The 17,649-nt window shown below is 39.8% G+C and overlaps 1 protein-coding gene across 4 annotated transcripts in view; it reads right to left on the bottom strand.

Annotated features, from left to right (window-relative positions):
* Nucleotides 1-17,649, bottom strand: part of nhsa (Nance-Horan syndrome a (congenital cataracts and dental anomalies)) — a 98,916-nt gene that overhangs the window by 80,232 nt on the left and 1,035 nt on the right. The window lies entirely within an intron of this gene.

The following is a 17,649-nucleotide window of genomic DNA, read 5'->3' as shown; positions in this document are numbered from 1 at the left end:
TTCCCTCCCTTCTTCTCTTCTTCCTTTGATCTTTGCTGTTTTCCTAATAGTGGGAGAGCTCATAGAGCAGACTCGACTCAATATTGAGTCCTGGGGATCCGTTTTCCAAGACCTGGGATACTCAGCAACAAACACAGACTAGATAGTATTCGTTTTGAAATGTAGGCATGCTCTATTATTTATAACACAACGCCTCCTATCAAGTCCACTTGTATGATCTGTGAAAACTGTCAAGTCATCTTTATTTATACAATGCTTTATACAATGCAGGTTGTTTCAAAGCAGCTGCACAGTATAAACACGAAAATAACAGAATCAATGACGCAAACTTCGGATGTGAGACCAATTCAAATTTGGCAGTAAAACAGCTCTAAGAAGACAATAGCGTCATTATTCAGTGTTGATTCAGTTCAGTTCAATAACCGTGCAAAGTTGATCAGTTATGAAATTAGTTAAATTCAGATAAGCAGCTCTACAGAAGACAATAGCGTCATTATTCAGTGTTGATTCAGTTCAGTTCAATAACCATGCAAAGTTGATCAGTTATGAAATTAGTTAAATTCAGATAAGCAGCTCTACAGAAGACAATAGTGTCTTTATTTACTTTGAGTCAGTTCAATGTTGATTCAATGTGTCAGTGTTGATGTTGCAAAATTCAACTAATTTGATTTAGATATAAAGCAGAATAGCGTCATCCAGCTTAATTCAGTTCAAATTCTGTTCTCGTTCTCATCCGATAGTGTCAGTGCAGTCAGTCATGAGCTCATTAACAGTTGACAACAAACATATCATATTATAAAACGTTACTGAATGAATGCTATTGCTATTGCCGCTTTAGCTTTGCTATTGCCGGCCCTAGGCTGTGGAACAGCCTTCCGGTTTACATCAGATCGGCACAGTCTTTAACTATTTTTAAATCTTTTCTTAAAACTTACTTTTTTTCTTTAGCTTTTAATTCATTGTGAGTTTTTGTCATGAATGTGTGGTTTGTCCTTGTCTCTTTATCTTGTGTTTTGTTCAGCTCTTTGGTCAGCCATGTTTGCTGTTTTTAAATGTGCTATAGAAATAAATACAAACTTGAAACTTGAATATTCAGTGAGAGAAGAAACTATCATAAAAAAACTGTGCCAGTTTTATGAAAAAAATAAAAAATAAATACTAGATGCAATATTTATACAAATGACTAAGTTAGAACTGATTTGAATCTGATTTGACTTGAACTGACCCGGGTTTTGTCATATTCTCTGGAAATAGAGAGATCGAGGAATAGTTCACCCAAAAAAGGTCATACTCCATATAACATACTTAATGACTTATATTTTGGTCTGTACTTTACACAAAGATAACATGTCTTCAGAAGACTTGGAATACCAAGTTCTGTCGTGAAACTCTAAATGGCGCCGGCTGATGGGTCCTTAAAGCAAGTTCACTTTCTCATTGGATATTTTTCAGTGTATTTAAAGAAATAGTTAGGTTACACTTTATTTCAATGCTCCACCAGACATTTTACACACTATCAATAACTTTGCAACTACATGTCAACTACTAGTCATTATACTGTAAGTATTGCTAAATCTTTATTCTGATGCTCCATCAACAGTCATTCTACTGACAACAAGTAACTTTGCAACTACATGTGAACTTATTCTACTAACCCTAACCCTACCAGTCTACTTCAGTCTAATACAGTCTACTAATACTCTAATGAGAGTTAGTTGACACGAAGTAGCTTGAAGTTACTTATAGTTGGTAGAATGTCTAGAAAGTGCAACCTAACTATTCCTTTAATTCCAAATTTAACTGAAGAACATCCAATGAGAAAGTGAACTTTGCGGTTATCGGGACGCCAGATGCTTGTGTTGTGGGAAACTCCAAGGCCTCGAGGGGAACTTTGGGAAGTTACATCATGTCATCCCATCATCCAACATGAGAACAAATAAAGCAATGAGAAACAGAATAAGACTATGTGTATGTTTGTGTATGTGTGAGAGCGATCCATCAACGGACGGCTGATTACGCTCCAAATTCACCAACAGCTCCAGGAGGGTGTGAAAGCGAAGGAGCGAGACAGAGAAGGACAGAAATCCCCAGTTTAGCTTCATAGATGATCCGTGATATTAGTATGTGTCTCAGATATCTCGGGAAGTTCCCATATGATTACTGCACACAGATGTAAGTGTGTGTATGTGTCAAGCATTGCATGACTGTTCTCCAGTTTCATATTCAAAAATCAAAAGATTATCCAGAATAGCATGCTAGTTCGTGCATGTGTGATTTCAACGCACACGTTGCTGAAACGCTGCGACCGTTCACCCCTGATTCTGTCCCGTATCATGTTGCACATAACACATCATCATGAGCATCAGTGCAAAAAAGACTGACAGGAAGTGGACATACAGACAGAGGCTAATGCATTTATAATGAGGGGTTGTTCTGGTGCCACAGCCACAGAAGGAATGACAGAATCGGAAAAAGAGAAATGGGGCATTGAATGTAAAGCTAAAGAGAGAGCAAATGTTTCTTAGAATGCACAAAAAAATCTGCACAGTTTTGCAATGTAGGAATTTGACATACTGTGTAGACTTCTTTGTAAATGCAATCTGTGTTAAAAAGATCTCATCCCAAAAAATGTCATAAATATGAATTGGTCAAAAGTTACAGGAAGCCTGAACTATGCTGGCACACCGAGAGTCTTAAAGGCACAGTAGCAACAACAACAAAAAAACTTGTTTAAAGGATCAGAGAGACTAGAATATGGCCATTAAAACTAAATTATGGCTTTTTGGTGCAAGAAACCTTGGCTAACACTGTCAATGGACTTCAGGGCCAAAATGTAACATTACACCAGTAGAATATGAGAGCGAGGAAGATTAAAAAACACAATGTGAAGTTATTGGAAAATGCATGAATTTAGCTTACTCTCACATCTAACGTTTTCTCTCTTTCTCTTATTTTATCTAAAGCAGTAAAATCAGAAGAAGGCAGAAATTCCCTCGTCCTGTTGGCAGGAGTTTGACACTCGACACTGTCATTCAGAACACAGATAGAGTGAAGAGGGTCATAACAGACGGTCTTACAACATTCATCACTGTTTATAAGGGCTGCAATATAGGACAAAAGCCTGTGTGTGTGTGTGTGTGTGTGTGTGTTGTATCAGAAATAATTGTAGGCAGAATATATATAAGTATTCATATTTTGGGGAAAATTCTCATGAAAATTTGATGAGCATTTATTACAGAAAATATATTTTTTACATTTTCACTTAATTTAAATAATGAATATGAATAACAACAACAATAATACATATGTTGCATTTAAATGTGCTTGCTTTAAAATAAATTTAAATGCAATAATTTCAATTAATAATACTTATTATAAATAATATAATAATAAAACGTATATAGAAATATATAATAATAATAATCTGATACAGACCAATCATTTTTTTTATTTAAAACAATTATCTGGACAGGAGCATTTCCATTACTGCATTACAGAAATAGGAGTGAATTATGCTTGTCATGAAAATGCAAAAAAACATAATAGTCCTAAAACAGGCTTCATTTTCTATATGCATCATGAGACTCACGGCGATCGCCTGCCCATTACAGGGTAAAGTAATCTAAGCACATATGTGTATATGGAAAGGAGAATCCACTGGTGTGGTCTGGCATCAGTTTGAGTGGAAACAAGTCAGTTTGAAGCAGTGGAATCGTCTGGAAGGATCTCAGACATCCTGCACACACATTTAACTGTCGGGCCGATTACAGAACCAAAACCAACAACACCAACAGCGCCCAGAGTGACATTCATTCAGGAAACAGCTCTGTTCCCCCTCAACAGGAACGTGAACGCGATAGGGTCAAAAGGTGCTTGTGGCACATATTCACACACAACGCGTGGGGTCAAAAGGTGAGAGAAAGCGTGCTAGATCTCATAGGCTGAACAAACAGCGCTGCAGATAATCCGACAACAGAGGAAAGACTGAAAGAGAGAGAGGAAAAAAAACAGGAATGTTGTTGTGGCTCAGACTAGCAGGCAGCCAGCATTTATTCATATGGGCCGACTCATGAGGGATGCCTGAGACAGCACGGTAAAAAATGTACACCGCCTGTCAAAGCCGTGACTGACCACAGACTGTCCGGTCGCTGATCTGCTGGAGTTTTGAGATACCGCAGACCAGCGGAGAACCGCAAACCTTTCAGGCCCTTCTGTGAACCGTGAGACCAGGCCCAGCCCACAAACCATGAGTCCAGGCCCCGCCTACAAACCATGAGTCCAGGCCCCGCCCACAAACCATGAGTCCAGGCCCCGCCCACAAACCATGAGTCCAGGCCCAGCCCACAAACCATGAGTCCAGGCCCCGCCCACAAACCATGAGTCCAGGCCCAGCCCACAAACCATGAGTCCAGGCCCAGCCCACAAACCATGAGTCCAGGCCCAGCCCACAAACCATGAGTCCAGGCCCAGCCCACAAACCATGAGTCCAGGCCCCGCCCACAAACCATGAGTCCAGGCCCCGCCCACAAACCATGAGTCCAGGCCCAGCCCACAAACCATGAGTCCAGGCCCAGCCCACAAACCATGAGTCCAGGCCCCGCCCACAAACCATGAGTCCAGGCCCAGCCCACAAACCATGAGTCCAGGCCCAGCCCACAAACCATGAGTCCAGGCCCAGCCCACAAACCATGAGTCCAGGCCCAGCCCACAAACCATGAGTCCAGGCCCAGCCCACAAACCATGAGTCCAGGCCCCGCCCTCATACTGCATCAACTTGAGAAGCAACAAATACATACGATTTTAAAACTTGTTGTCCAGAAAATATACATCTTTAATATAGTTTTTTTTTTAATGTGCAAAAGTCACTTTAAGGGTCTCTGTACTGTATCTGTCTATCTGTGTAAAACCATAGTATTTGCATCTTACATCTAAGCAGTGTAAAAACAAATAGACAATTCAACGATAATATAAAAATGGTGTAAGATTTCAGGGACCGAATGCAATGTCACAAATTTACTGAAGAAATTTCACTGAAGCTCTGGCAGCTTCACCCGAGTGCTTTCCCTCCCTCTTTTTTCTGCTCACTTCCACAGGTGTTGTTTTTCGGCCTCGGAACTGGTTTGCTCATAAAAATGATTTATAAAGGCGGGCTTTTAACTCGGATGAATAAAGGGAGTTTGCTTTATTCCAGAGACCCACTAACTGGCACCTTGGGCTGGGTTACGGGTCGTGAGGGCCCACATGGTTTAGTGGGATTTGAGACTTTTAAAAAGGACATATTCCACACTTTTGTAGCATTTTATGCTTTTAAGACAACTTATATTGTTAGTAGTCAAGGTTTCTTGCTCCAGTTGTTTGGTTTACTGGTCTTAGCTGGTTTAGCTGGACAGCCAGGTAGTTCTTAAGCATAAACGGCTGCTCAAAATTCCCCTGAAAACAGCTTAGACTGGTTTAAGTACGTTTTCCAGAAGAATTAGAAATAAACAGGTAATTTAGATTTAAACAGTTGTGATGCACAGTAAACACAGGGTCGCCGTGTCAACGGTTCGACTCTTCTAAAGAACTGATTTATCATGTAATGACATCAGAGAGATATTATGGGCTGGAAGCATGTGTGTGTGTTTTATCAGATGCACATTATTAACACTGGTGGGTTGGTCGGTTGGTTGGTCGGTCGCCCTCAGCAAAGTACTCTGGAAATTGAAATTCCTTGTAGCTCTTAAATCCTTTCCCTCCCTCTTTCCTGCACTCTCGTTCCTGATGACAGGCCTCTCTGGCTGCGCTTTCCAGCACTTATTCCAAGGAAACGTAAAATGGAAAGTTTTACTGTGGCATTATGTGAGTGTTTTCACTTTTAAAGTGTCTTCTCTTCTGACTGTATCCAGCGAGCAGGGCAGGGTTACGCTCTGTGTTTTCTCTGTGTAATACGGTTACATAACGTCTCTCGCAGTTATGGGAGGATTGTGAGAGGGAGACAAAGCCGAACATCAGGGAGGAGCTGTTGGATTCGGGTCGGAGTCACAGTGCTGTTTGAAGGCCCTTTGAAGACGAGAGTCAGCGGGACGTGGAGAAAGAGACGAGGGCTCCAGGAGAGAGTGTGGAGCGCAGGAGGGTCTGAGGGCTTTATGAGAATAATCTGCTTTAGATGTTTCTCAGCGCTGCCATGGAGAGACAGACTCCACTGAAAGCATGAGACACCAGATATTCATGAGACTAACGTGGGAACCAAAGGACTTTTACATCAAGTGTAACTTTTTGAAGAGAAGAGACGAGACAAGACAAGCTGAGCCAAGAAGTGACTAGAAGAGATAAAAAAAGATGAGACTAGATGAGATGAGAAGAGTTGATAAGAGAATAAACGAGTAGAGAAGAGATGAGACAAGATGAAACGAGAGGAGAAGTGACTAGGGATAAGAGACAAAAAGATGAGAAGAGATGAGATGAGAAGAGCAGAGAAGAGAAGAGAATAAACGAGTAGAGACGAGACAAGGTGAAACGAGAAGAGACGAGCCGAGAAGTGAGAAGAGAAATAAAAAAGACGAGATGAGGTGAGAAGAGCAGAGAAGAGAATAAACGAGTAGAGACGAGACGAGTAGTGACTAGAGATTAGAAGAGAAAAAAAAGATGAAATGAGATGAGATGAGAAGAGTTGATAAGAGAATAAACGAGTAGAGAAGAGACAAGACAAGATGAAACGAGAAGAGAAGAGAGAAGAAGAGACCAGCCGAGAAGTGACTAGGGATAAGAGACAAAAAGATGAGATGAGATGAGAAGAGAAGAGAATAAACAAGTAGAGACGAGACAAGTTGAAACGAGGAGAGACGAACCGAGAAGTGAGAAGAGAAATAAAAAATAAAAAAGATGAGAAGAGATGAGATGAGATGAGAGGAGTAGAGAATAAACGAGTAGAGACGAGACGAGTAGTGACTAGAGATTAGAAGAGAAAAAAAAGATGAGATGAGATGAGAATTGCCGAGACGAGATGAGAAGAGAATATCTAACACGAGAATAGCCGAGATGAGAAGAGAAGAGAAGAGAAGAAAAGAGGGTTATTGTATAACACTACGACATTGCAGAACATGGACACTTTAAAGTGCAGAAACCCACTGAGCTGTACTGAGAGTAACGCAGAGAGTCCTGCTGTGAAGACATTAAACACATGTAGAGTAATTAGAGGTTTGCTGGAGGTCTCCGAAAGACAGACGACACAGTCTGAGTTATGAGCAGCAGCGTTCATAATGACACGTCTGAGGACGCACCCCTCATTTTCATCAATCTAATCACAGAGAAGAGCATGTGTGTGTGTGAGTGTGTGTGGGGCGGGCAGATCTAACAGCACGGTGAGCTGGAGGAATGTCTTTGATGTCACGGATGGAGTATGCAGGGCAAAGCCATAACAGTCATTTTTCAGAGAGAAAATTACACAGGGGCTCCATGGACATCAACCCCTGAACAACAGCATGAAGTCAGTCCAAGCGGATCCCAGCTTTCTACGACGGCACTGCCCTGAGAGATTAACCACCAGGAGATGAGCTGTCATCATCACAAAAACACACACTGAAACAACACAAAAGCAGCGACAAAAATACCTGGCAGCACTGAAAGGCATTCCAGAGCCCGGAGTGTCACTTCTAATCCACGGATATTTCACACTTGAAGCTCTTGTGTTGGAGGAATGATCATAACACTCATGGATCACATTACCTAACACAACACCAAACGTACAGAGGTGACTGTCTCTTGCAATTATAGATTGTCATTGTGATTTGAACAAACCTAAAAGTTTAAGTATTACACATTAGCATGCAACTCATCAACAAACTCCAGAGCAACAACATTAAAAAACTACTTAAAACACTTTAGGAACTACTTATCCATAAATAAAGATGCTAACACATGCTCAGAATACCGTAGCAGCTGCTTAACTGTACAGTGACATGCAAACAGACTCTTCAAACTCCCTAGTATACACATAACTGTACAGCAACATGCTAACAACCACTTAAAACACTTTAAAAACGATTCAACCATACATAAAGATGATAACGACCACTTAGAAAACCTTAGAGGCTGCATAACTGCATACAGTGACATGCTAACTCTATGAACCAACATGCTAACAAACACTAAAAACTCACTAGCAACCCCCATAACTATACAGCAACATACTAACAACTGTTAAAAACATCATGGGAATCACTTAATCTAGAAAGTCGCTTAGCAACTGCATGCATATCTGTTTAATTCCATTTGTGAACAGATCAAGATGCAATTATGTGTTTGTTGTTTGCTTGTGTGTGAAGGTGTGTTCTTCGCTATTGTGCTGCTAAGGTGTGTGAAGACAGAAGAGTTGACAGCTCAGGAAGTCACCGGTTACATATTCCTTTCACAGCACACGTTACATTCCCCGTCGGCATTACAGGACTCGTGTGAATGTCTGCACTGATTACACGTATTGTAATTTAAATGGTTAAAGGGTGAGTGGACCTAAAATGACTATAAACCATTTTGAAGTGCAAGTGAGATTTAGCTTTGATTTCAGTGAATAACGACTTAAATTTCAGTCTTTTCCTCACACAAACCTATCATATGGCACTATATATGATGTGTAATATTAAGGAGAAGTTATATGGCCTATTTTACAATGCTTTTTGGTCATTTTTTGGAGCCTGACAGGCCCTGGTCAACATTTACTTTGTCTGTATGGAAAAGAACACCCGTTACATGGGTGTTTGTCTCATACCGGAGTATTACATCTCCTTTTGTGTTCCACAGACGAAAGAGAATGACATGAGGGTGAGTAAATGATGACAGAACTCTCATTTTTGAGTGAACTGTCCCTTTAAGAGATTTCAGCACCTGTGTGTGTGTGTGTGTGTGTGTGTGTGTGTGTGTGTGTGTGTGTGTGTGTGTGTGTGTGTGAGAGAGAGAGAGAGAGAGAGAGAGAGAGAGAGAGAGAGAGAGAGAGAGAGAGAGAGAGAGAGAGAGAGAGAGAGAGAGAGAGAGAGAGAGAGAGAGAGAGAGAGGAGAGAAAGGCACCTGGGTGACCTCCATTGTGAAGAAACACACCCTTACAACAACAAACAGGTGTTGAGTTTCCGGCCCTCAGCGTCGAATCGCACAGATCAGGAAATGGGTGTTCGTCTTCGTTTCAGCGTAAATCAGAGCATTCATGCACAGGACGGATGATTCACTGTTTATTACTTATGGAGATGTGCAATTACAGAGATTACGGGATTAGGACGGAGATCTGCCTGTCTCGAGGTGTGTGTGTGTGTGTGTGTGTGTGTGTTGTATTATCTTAGATCATGGGTGAGGGGAGCCTGATTACTTTTGCGACACACAAACTCAAGCTGAGAGCTGCTGTCCTGGGATTTCATTGGCAATTTTCATGTGATCATTGGAAAACAATCAATAAGAGAAATGCAGAGGAAATTTTGCGATTCTTTTCTGAAATGCTAAAGGAGAAACGTGAGATTACGGTCTCCATTTAATCTCATTGCTGTCGAAGGAAACACAGTTGAGATGTTAAAGAGTAAATCAGCATGAACAAAGAGATCTCATTTATGACTGTCCCACGGGAATAGACTCCAAACAAATCACAGAGTAGTCTGAGAGGTCATGACCTTTTCTTGTCTCATCTTTCAAAAGCTCTCACTCCCTTTCACACTCCACCACTAGAATGGCAACTCAAGATTCACACAGGCAATCACAAAATTTAGGGGGTTTTTTTATACATGTACAAAGCTGATTACAATTAATTTCATTTTAACTATAATTTTATGTTCACAATGATTTTGCTGGTGAAATAAAATTAAGAAACATTGTGAATGTCACTATTATGATTTTAATTTGAACATGACCATGATGCAAATTTTAAGCAAATACAACACTGTATACATCAAATAATCCCAAATATATTGTATATAATATATCAAAATATTCATTTTTTCCGATTTTTTCGGCCAAACCCTACTCTAAAGTATTACACGCCACACACACACGTCTATGGGAATATCCATAGACATAATGATTTCTATACTGTTCAAACTGTATATTCTATCCCCTACCCCCAAACAAAACCACACACAAACACACACACACACACACACAGAACCTCACATACATACACACACACACACACACACACACACACAAACTTTGTTCAATCTCTAAACAGTCTCAAAGTGTAAACACTCCCAAATCCTCCCTTTAACCTTCGACCTCTGCCTCTTTCCCTGTCATACCGCTCATCACTCTCGGTTTGGGAATGGATTTAGCTTCCCTGAGGTGTAAAAAGTGTTTTCCTGTAAGTCAGCTGGATTTAAAACTCTTGATATTACTGAACAACCCACTGAAACCACATCAAACAGACAGCCGCTTCCCTTAAAAGACCAAAACCATCCAACTGGAGACCGCCGATGACTTTGGGTTCACCCGTGTGTGTGTGTGTGTGTGTGTGTGTGAGACATAGCCAGTAACCGCCAGTCTATGATTCATCTCTTACCAAAGAAACTTTGAAAAAAATCCTACTTGGATTAATTTTAGCACTTAATTTCAGTGCAATTAAAAAAACTAAGGGGAAACAAGACGTACTAATCATTTTCGGGTTCATTTCTTCCTGCAGCAGACATGAAGTGTCTTTTTGACACCTGTTTTTAGCTGAACATTGTATGACCTCAGCCCTGAGAGACGTACATGAAAAAAAAAAAAACTATGTCGGTGCATCAGGCCTGTCTGCAGACACACTCTCATACTCATAAAAGAGACCTTTGATTTCCAGCTATAATTAACAACCATATTTTATCAGCTCACAGTCGTCCAGACCTGCATGAGGCTTTTAACAGAGAGATAAAGAGTCACCGAGAGAATGTGCATTAGAGTTCTGAGTTGATATTGCATGCTAAGAGGCTTGATAACATTGTAGCGTCTGGATAGAGTCAAATTGTAGTTGGTAGGGCTGTTTTAGCTTCTTATTGAGAGTTGCGAACTGACTTCTAGGAATGGTGCATCACAAGGACAAAGTAACACTCTGTCATGTGACCAAAACCCGAATCTTTCATTGCATTTGCCAAATGAAAATGTCTAGGTCTAGCTGTGCCTTTTTCATAACCTAAAAACAGATTTTGAGCATTCTTATCCATTAAACCTCAACAGAAATGCCCTTAAGACTAGGCAAGCATATGTACATTACTCAGCCTATCTGTGACCAAACTCACCTTGATACAGCTAGTACTGACAAATATTTAAGACTAAACCCAATTAAAAAAACTCAAACTGCTTTCTATACAATAATTATACAATGCTTTTTAAGCAAGTAGACCCAAATGCACTGATTCGCTAAGATCTGACTCAAAGATGAGCGAATGTGTATAAGCACAAGCAAAAAAATGAGTTACATTAAAATTAAAACAAAGTGAGCTAAGAACAAATCAGTCGTTCAAATTTTTTTTTCTGAACTAAATCACATAATTCATTAAAAATCAGATCATTCAGTTCTCGTGAATTGAATCAAATGATTCATAGAATAAATATGATTCAGAAGAATTATTTCTTCATGAAATTTACAGTGAATAACTATTTAAATTTGTGTTTGTTTGTTTGTCACACAGAGTTAAATGGTTTCAGACGACTTAATTGGAATAAAGTGCATTTTTATGCACACTTTTTGTGTATTTTTGACCCAGTCCTCCTGAAAAGACTATTCCAGAATATTCTTCACAAATTCACCACAGAGAAAAGAAAGTCATATGGGTAAATAATAACAGAATTTTCATTTTGGCAGCACTGTACCTTTAAGAGGTTTAAAGTGGGTCTATATGTAAGGTCTATGAAAAAGTCGAGGGCTGCATCCGAAATCACATACTTCCCTACTATATAGTATGCGAAAAACAGTATGTGACAAAATAATACTTAGGCAAAATTCAGAGATTCTGAAGTGTGCATGATCCAGTTTACTATCCCATGAAGCCACGGGAGAGGATTTATGAATGGCAGTGAAGCGAGCAACTGACGCTGGTAGGTCACATGATAATGACAACATAGCGAATGTAGTACATCCACATTCATACTATATGATAGAACGTAATGTTTTAATTACTTAGGCTATTCAAAATAAGTACCTACTCAAGAGAGTATTTCGGACACAGCCGAGGTGTAGAAGGAAGACACTGAATGGAGGAGAGAAAACACAAGTACAGTCCTCGATGAGAAGGTTAGACGAGTTTCACCTCTGGGCTGTTACTATGCAGACTTTGCGGTAGAGCGTGAGGGAGAGAGAGAGAGAGAGAGAGAGAGAGAGAGAGAGAGAGAGAGTTGTCTGCAGCCCGCTGGCCTACTCTAATGTTGCATAACAAATGCGCTCGCTCGTTCCCTGTTTAGCTTGCTTTAGCCCGGAGACGCCTGACAACACAGCGCGCGCTACCTCCCGAAAACCGCCGAGGACCAATAACAGCTGGATCATGAGACAAAGAGGAAAACAGAATGATGCAAACTGACAAGGTGTTTGTTGTCATCCTTCCTCATCAGGCGTTTCAGCCCTCCCCCAAAAACAGTGCAACTGGTGCGTGTGAGATCGGGGAAACTCGTGGGGAAGCGCGCGATGCATAATCCATGCGGAGTCTCCAGTCACACCCTACATAAGAGCTGCATTAAACCAGCACACCTTCATATATAATTCAACAAATCTGAGGAGGAAAACACACTGAAGCACAGCAGCGACAAGACATCAATGCAAAAACACAGAAAGGTGATTGGTAGGACTTTTAGCACTTCAGGTTTTATTGAACTATTTTTCAATTAAATCTTTTTTTGTTTGTTATGTTTTACTGACAGGTAAAGTGGATAGATGAAAGTAAATGATGGGGAGAAGACGAGGGAAATTCAAACCTGTTTGGCAGCATTAGCACCAAGGTTCAATGTATCAACTCAAACGAAAGGAGATGGAGACAGACAGATGGATAGATAGATAGATAGACAGACAGATAGATAGATAGATAGATAGATAGACAGACAGATAGATAGATAGATAGACAGACAGATAGATAGATAGACGGACGGACGGACGGACCGACGGACAGATAGACAGACAGACAGACAGACAGATAGATAGATAGATAGATAGATAGATAGATAGATAGATAGATAGATAGAGCAGACAGACAGACAGATAGATAGATAGATAGATAGATAGATAGATAGATACAGAAGCAGCTCACACCCATCTCAAAAATAATCTGGTCTCGTATTTCGTCCCACCCTGTCCATCTCGATATCAAAGCGCTCTGGAAGACTCAAATCCTCCACCTGTGCACACACACACACACACACACACACACACACACACGGATCTCTCTTCAACAGAAACACAGTGAAAGAGCTCTAGAGTCTCAGTGATGACCCTCAGTCTGCACTGGAAGAAAGGCACACGTCTGGAAACACACACACACACACGTTCCAGTCCTGCCCGTCACTGTCCTCGGGGAGGAACTACACACACTCTGTGGAAGTGTGAGATACTCTTCCTTAGAACTCAACAAGCCATTAAACTTCACTGGAAAGAAACACACAAACATGACAGGCAGGACTGGAACGTGTGTGTGTTTCCAGACAGCAGCCAAAGACGAGGCTCTTATACTCCTTTACTGGAGAAGACTAGCATGCTTCTACTGAACACTGCACACGATACTGTATCTGCATACTGTACACTATTTTTAAAGCAGTATGTAACAGTTCTACTCACTTTCTGCCTCGTATACTTTCTCTGAGCTCTTTTTGTGATTCAGAGTAACCCAATAGAGAGAAAACAGACATTCCTCGGGAATCATGGAGTTTTAGCGTGTGGATGTGAGAAAGAGAGGGAGTGCTTCAGGAATTATTGACATTCCTTATCAAAATAAAGCACCCAGAAGGCCTGAATAGACAGGACAAAGTGAGACCGGAGAGAAACGAGTGTTCAACCCGCGAGATTGACTTCACTTCCGTTCTGTGCGAGGTCTCAAAGCTGCATGTGGAAAAAAAAATATATTTTTAAGGATTATACAATAATGTATTTCATTATTATTAACATTTAATTATAATTTTTAATTCACTGCATAATAATAATAATACAGTGAATGTAATTACTAAAACAGTTTGTCAAAATGAAAAATCTGAAAAAAAATATTTGTCAAAAAATATATATTTGTCAACAAAAAAATGTTTTTCTACTTATGTCACCAAGGCTGTACAAGAGGAATGATAATAAACATTTTATATTATAATACATTATAAAATAAATAATAATATGTGCATGTAGGCTAATTACTAAAAACATTTGCCAAAATAAAATGTAAAAAATGGGGGAAAAAAGGTTTTAAAATAAAATGTTTGTCAAAATATGTCAAAAAAGGTTATTTTTTGCTGATGTTACCAAGGCTGTGCAGGAATTATAATAATATAAAAAGAATTTCAACTACTATAATATGAAATAACAATGAAAGTATAATTTAATATTAAAACATAAGTGATAGTTTTATCTTTAAGCAGACTGTGTGCTCAAGGTTCTTCTCCGTGTTAAAGACACACACCTTCTGAACAGCCAGCCTTGCAATCTAAACGATGAGGAGTTTCAGAGAACAGTCATGGATCACCCGCCGCATTCAGAGATCTGCTCTCGTTACCACGGAAATACTAATCTGGAAGAGCCAGACACACTTCACTGCCTCACAGTCATGCGTCCTCCTATTACGTTAACACACACACACACACTAGTGTATTTCACTAGCTCTGTGGCATTAGGAGCCAAGAGGAAGATCCAATCCGATGTTTTCTTCATAAAAGTGTTTGTGTGTGTGTGTGTGTGTGTGTTAACGTAATAGGAGAACACATGACTGTGAGGCAGTGAAGTGTGTCTGGCTCTTTTCTACGTGTGTGTGTGTGTGTGTGTGTGTGTGTGTGTGTGTGAGAATGTTTATCAAAGTTTTCAAAATGTCCTTCACCTCTCAAATGACAGAAAAATATCAACAAAATAACATATCTTGCTTCTTTAACAAAAATCAAGTGAGAGAGAGAGAGAGAGAGTGTGTGTGTGTGTGTGTGTGTGTGTGTGTGTATGTGGGTGTGTGTGTGCGTGTGTTTATGTGTGTGTTGAACAGGGATATGGCTTAGGGAGCATGTGCAAAAGAGTGTTTACAGTGTATGACCTAATTGTGTCAGCATCATGCCTGATATCACAGAGATGAACACACACACACACACACACACACACAGCCAGAATGCCATGTGCAGCACAAGCAACATAAACAGATCCTAATGTGGCCATGCTGACTTTGAACGGTACCACAGACCCTTCCAAAGCCCACACTCACACTCACACTTACACACACACACACACACACACACACACACACACACACACACACACACACTCACACACACACACACACACACACACACACACACACACACACACACACACACACACACACTCACACACTCACATTTGCACTGATTCAGATTGATATGAGCTGCTGTGTTGTCCGACTCGCAGTGAAAGGGATGATGGAGGGTAATTAGGGTTCTGGGGGAGGGGGGAGGGGGTCCACAAATCTATTCAATATATATCATTACCACAACAATCACACAGACTTCAGAAGCTCCTCTGAGGAGAACCGACATCACACTCACAGTGCCAGCTGTGCGCTCACAACTTACTCTGGAGGAAATATGAGTGGCGGCTGCCGGTGGAAAATTCACCGCCACATTTTCGACTGCATAATAAAATGACAACGCATGAAAATATGTTCTTCCTTTTGCATGATGCTGTATATGTCTTATCAGCAAGCTAAACAACGTTATCTCCTAAAATACAAAATAAAACGTTTACAGGGTCAGTTTGACGGATTACCAGAATTATGTCATGTTTAGCAAACCGACACAAACAAAAGATCCCAATCTATCTGATTAATGACGGAATCTATCCGTCTGACCTGGAACGACCCACAGGTAGAGCTGGAGAGGTGCGTTAGTGACCTTTGACCCCAAACGCCAGGTTAAGCAAGACTGAGAGGCTGAACACAGACTGTGTTCTGGAATCTCTACTCGAGGGACCTGGACTGCAAAAGCTGATGTGTTCTGAACTTTACTCAGGATCTTGTCAGACTTCCTCCTCGAGTCCTAAAGACGGGACGGCTTGAGGAAAGGGGTTCAGTGAGACCTCCCAGAGTAAAACAAACTATTAGTGTCTAAAGAAAGAAAGACAGGACAGGACAGGGAAGGAAGGAGCGCTGGAAGGACACGCTGGGGTGAGTGTTATTGCATAAACACTACACACTCTCAGACTGACCCTGAAGATCAGGAGATTCAGAAGGAATGAAGAGACTAAACGTCTCCTGATGTAACACACACACACACACACACACATATTCTCTGCTGAACTCTTCACAGTCTACATTTACACAACAACGAAAAGACTCATTGGTAACACTTTACAATAAGGTCTCACTTGATAACACGAGTTATTAACTAACATGAACTAAGACGAGCAATACATTTGTTACAGTATTTATTAATCTTTGTTAATGTTATTTATTAAAAATGCAGTTTCTCATTGTTTGTTCATGTTAGTTCACAGTGCATTAACTAATGTTAACAAATACAACTTTTGATTTTAATAATGTATTAGTAAATGTTGAATTTAACATTAAATAAGATTAATAAATGCAGTAAAAGTATTGTTCATTTTTAGACTTTTCTACAATGACACCACCAACAACAATATTATATATATATTGTTTTGTTTTTTTTACAAAATATGTGTTGTTATTATTATTTTATAAAATATTTCAAATAAATAAAATAAAAAATAATATAATAATTATGATTATTAATGTATCTGATTAGAATGTTTAATATTTTAAAATATTTTAGAAAAGATTTATTATTTTTAATTATTATTATTTAGTAAATATTAAACAAAAATGAATACAATTAAAAAATGATAAAAATATATAAAACATAATACAAATTATATTATTATTTTATAATATAATATTATTATTATTATTTAACTATCATAATGTACAACAAAACAAAAATCATACATTTTAACTTCATTACACATGTGATGCAAATCAACAAACACACAAAACAAAACTAATTATAGCGTTCCACACAAACTAAGTTTAACCTGCACCAGAAACACACACACACACACACACACACACACACACACACACACACACACACACACACACACACACACAGAGACAGGAGAAAGGCTTGTTTCACTTTGGCATGAATGACAGAATCTGTTCTTATGCAACACGGAAATGATGTTCTCTGTATAACAAGAATCCTGTTTCCCAATGACATCTGGTGTGAGGAGCACCAGCCCTTCTGCTGTCCTGCATAAACCAACTCCTTTCACAACCACTCCAGCTGTGTTCAGAAACATGTTTGCTGCTTTATAACCAGTAATATCATGTTCCACAAACCAGCTTGATCAAGATGGTTCAGATAAACCCGAGTTATATGCTGAATATCTAGCAGGAGGGAGCTCACCTAAAACATGTTCCCTGAGGTTAGGAGTTTTGATCAAGGCTTCAGTGTGAATCGTCTATGAATCACCTCATACTGGGTAAGAAACCGCAAGTTTTGGGTCACCAGCCA

Source organism: Abramis brama (assembly GCF_963993115.1).
Source record: "Abramis brama genome assembly, chromosome: 22".
NCBI classification, from domain to species: Eukaryota; Metazoa; Chordata; class Actinopteri; order Cypriniformes; family Leuciscidae; genus Abramis; species Abramis brama.
This window is presented reverse-complemented; position numbering and strand designations above follow the sequence as displayed.